General features: G+C 36.8%; 1 pseudogene; it reads right to left on the reverse strand.

Annotated features, from left to right (window-relative positions):
* Window positions 1-2735: 2735 nt before the first annotated feature.
* Window positions 2736-3974, reverse strand: LOC116589052 (annotated as a pseudogene).
* Window positions 3975-4177: the final 203 nt, after the last annotated feature.

The raw sequence follows: 4177 nt of genomic DNA on the forward strand, positions 1-4177 counted from the left end.
GAACCTCCATGCTGTTTTCCACAGTTGCTGCACCAGTTTGCATTCTCACCAACAGTACAAGAGGGTTTCTCTTCTCCACACTCTCGCCAACACCTATTGTTTCTTGTGTTTATTTTAGCCATTCTGACAGGTGTGGGGTGATATCTCCTTGTGGTTTTGATTTGCATTTCCCTGATGGTTGAATTTGCATTTGTATTTTGAATTGCATTTCCCTGTTTTTCCCTGATGAGAGGATGATAAACATCCTTTATTTGTTGGTCATCTGTATGCCTTCTTTGAAGAAACATCTGTTTGTATTTTCTGACCATTTTTTAAATTTGATTATTTGAGGTTTTTTTGGGGAGTGGTATTGAGTTTTATAAGTTCTTTATATATTTTGGCTACTAACCTTTTATTGGATATGTCATTTGCAAATATCTTCTCCCATTCCTTAGGTTGCCTTTTAGTTTTGTTGATTATTTCCTCTGCTGTGCAGAAGCTTTTTATTTTAATGAAGTCTCAATAGTTTATTTTTGCTTTTGTTTCCCTTCTTCAGGAGAAATATCTAGAAAGTTTCTATGGCTGATGTCAAAGAACTTGCTGTCTGTATTCCCCTCTAGCATATTTATGGTTTCAGGTCTCATATTTAGGTCTTTAATCCATTTTGAATTTATTTTCATGTATGGTGTAAGAAAGTGGCCCGTTTTCATTCTTTTGCATGTTGCTGTCCAGTTTTCCCAACACCGTTTGTTGAAGAGAATTTCCGCATTAGGTATTCTTTCCTGCTTTCTTGAAGATTAATTGACCATACAGTTGTGGGTTTATTTCTGGGTTTTCTATTCAGTCTTACTGATCTATGGTTTATTTTTGTGCCAGTACTGTTTTGATCACTTCAGCTTTGTAATATAACTTGAAGTCTAGAATTGTGATGCCTCCAGTTTTGTTTTTCTTTTTCAAGATTGCTGTGGCTTTTCAGGGTCTTTCTGGTTCCATACAGATTTTAGGATTTTTTGTTCTAGCTCTCTGAAAATGCTGGTGGTATTTTGATAGAGATTGCCCTGAATATGTAGATTGCTTTGGGCAGTATAGACATTTTAACAATATTTGTTCTTCCAATTCATGCACATGGAATTTCTTTCCATATCTATGTGTCATCTTCAATTTCTTTCTTTAGTGTTTTATAGTTTTTAGAGTAAAGGTCCTTTACCTCTTTGGTTAGGTTCATTCTTAGGTATCTTATTATTTGGGGTGTAATTATGAATGGGATTGATTCCTTAATTTCTCTTTCTCTTCCTGCATTATTGGTGTAGAGAAATGCAACAGATTTCTGTACATTGATTTTGTATCCAATGACTTTACTAAATTTATTTATCAGTTCTAGAAGTTTTTTGGTGGAGTCTTTATGATTTTCTGTATGTAGTATCATATCATCTGCAAATAGTGAAAGTTTTATTTCTTCCTTACCAACTTGGATGACTCTTATTTATTTTTGTTGTCTGACTGCTATAGCTAGGACTTCCAGACTATTTTGAACAAAAGTAGTAAGAATGGACATCCCTGTCTTGTTCATGACTGTAAAGGAAAAACCCTCTTCTTCCGTCTCCCCCACCACCGCCCCCCCCCCCCCCCCATTGAGGATGATGTTAGCTCTGGATTCTTCACAGATGGCTGTTATTATGTTGTGGTATATTCCCTCTAAACCTTCTTTCTTGAGGTTTTTTTATTATGACTAAATGTTGCACTTTGTCAACTGCTTTTTCTGCATCTACTGAAAGAATCAAATTGTTCTTATATTGCCTTTTACTAATGTGCTGTATCATGTTGATTGATTTTTGAATGTTGAACCACTTGTGAACCCAGGACTAAATCCCATTTGATTGTGGTGAATGATTTCTTTAATATATGGTTGGACTTGTTTTGCTAGTATTTTATTGAGAATTTTTGCATCCAAGTTTATTAAAGATATTGGCTTGTAATTCCTTGTTTCAGAGGTTTCTTTATCTGGTTTTTGTATCAGGTTCATGATGGCCTCATAGAATGAATTTGGAAGTTTTCCTTCCTTTTCTATATTTTGGAGTAGTTTGAGAAGAATAGGTATTAAAACTTTTTTAAATGTTTGGTAGAATCTCCTGTGAAGCTATCTGGCCCTTGACTTCTGTTTCTTTTTGTTTGTTTGTTTGTTTGTTTTGATAACTGTTTTATTGCTGATACTATTTCTTTACTGGTTATTGGTCTGTTCGTCTGTTCAAGTTTTCTATTTCTTTCTCTTTCATATTTGGTAGTTTATGTTTCTAGACATTTAACTCTTTCTTCCAGGTTGTCCAATTTGTTGGCATATAGTTTTGCATTATATTCTCTTGTAATTGTATTTCTGTGGTGTTGGTTGTTATTTCTCCTCTATCATTTGTGATTTTATTTATTTGAGTCCTTTCTCTTTTTCTCTTGATAAGTCTGGTTAGAAGTTTATCAGGTTTTTTTTTTCTCAATAAGCTTTGTTTTTAATGGGTCTCAAAATTCTGTGACAGATTTTTGTTCAAGTTGTTTCCATTAAAAAGTACTGATTTTAAAATCTAATAACTTAAACTGCCACACATACAAGAAAAATGTTTCACAGAACACTCCCCTTTCCTTCTGAATGTTTTACAATGCTTTTTTGTCATTAACCAGTTTTTTACTATTAAACTTAAATGGCCAGTTGAGACAGACTCTTCTTCCACTGATGATTAAAACTGAGGTGGCAGGTTTTGGGTATAATATTCATTTAGCCTTCCGAGCTTTCTGGGAAGACTTAGAGACCTTGCCAGTTCCAACTGCCTTCTTGTCCACTGCTTTGATGACATGCACACAAATTGTCTGTTTCATGTAATGAACAGCAAAATGGCTTAGAGGAGGTTAGTGAAAGAAGCTCTGAACACACATAGGCTTCTCAGGAACCATATCAACAATAGCAGCATCACCAAATTTCCAGAATTTGGGGCAAGAGTGTCTTCCAGCTTTTTTTCTACAATGACAAATCAGTCTTCTCCTTCAGCTCAGCATACTTGCAAACAGTGTGAACTGTGTGAAATTCCAGCACAGGGGTATATCCAGCACTGATTTGGCCTGAATGGTTCAGGATGAATCCCTGAGCCATGAATCCAGCTGCTTCAATTGCTGGGTTACTTTTGTTGTCACCAGCTACATAGCAACAATGAACATCTTTGACAGGTATATTGTTGACATTGAAGCCCACACTGCCCCCAGGAAAAGCCTCACTCTGTGCCTCATTGCACATTTGAGCAGACTTCAGTTTTAACATTGGAGCAAAAGTAACCATCATGCTGGGTTTAAGAACACCTGGCTCCACTTGCCCCAGAGGGAGAGTATTAATACCACTACTTTTTTAGACATCCTGGAGGAACAGACACAAAGCTTTGTTAGATGAGCAGGTGGCAGAGCTTCAAGCAGTGTGGTTCCACTGGCATTGCCATCTTTACAGGTAACTTTCCATCCCTTGAACCAAGGTATGTTTGCACTTGACTCCAGTATATTGTTGCCATTCCAACCAGAAATTGACCCAAATGCTATAGTGTCAGGGTTGTAGCCAATTTTCTTAAAGTAGGTGCTAATTTCCTTAGCGGTTTCTCATGTCTCTTCAGGCTATAGGGTGAGTCAGGGGAGTCTATTTTGTTAGCACCAACAATTAGTTGTTTCACACCCAATATGTAAGCCAGAGAGACATGCTTAAGGCTCTGCCCATTCTTGAAGATACCTGCTTCAAATATACCAACACCAGCAGTAACAATCAGCACAGAACAGTCCACCTGAGATGTGCCTGTATTCATGTTTTTGATGAAATCTTTGTGTCTTGGTTCATCAATGATGGTCACATACTTGTTGGTCTCAAATTTCCACAGGGTGATAACAATGCTGACATCACGTTCATGTTCAGCTTTCAGTTTATCCAAGACCCAGGCATACTTAAAGGAAACCTTTCCCATCTCAGCAGCCTCTTTCTAAAAATTTTCAACAATTCTTGTGTTGATCCTACTACATTTGTAGATCAGATGACTAGCAGTGATAGATTTGCCTGAATCTATGTGTCCAATGATGACAATTTTTTTAAAAGATTTTATTTACTTATTTGATGGACAGAGAACACAAGTAGGCAGAGAGGCAGGCAGAGAAAGACAGGGGGAGGCAGGCTCCCTGCTGAGAA

The sequence above is a fragment of the Mustela erminea genome, chromosome 4, assembly GCF_009829155.1.
Source record: "Mustela erminea isolate mMusErm1 chromosome 4, mMusErm1.Pri, whole genome shotgun sequence".
Taxonomy (NCBI): domain Eukaryota; kingdom Metazoa; phylum Chordata; class Mammalia; order Carnivora; family Mustelidae; genus Mustela; species Mustela erminea.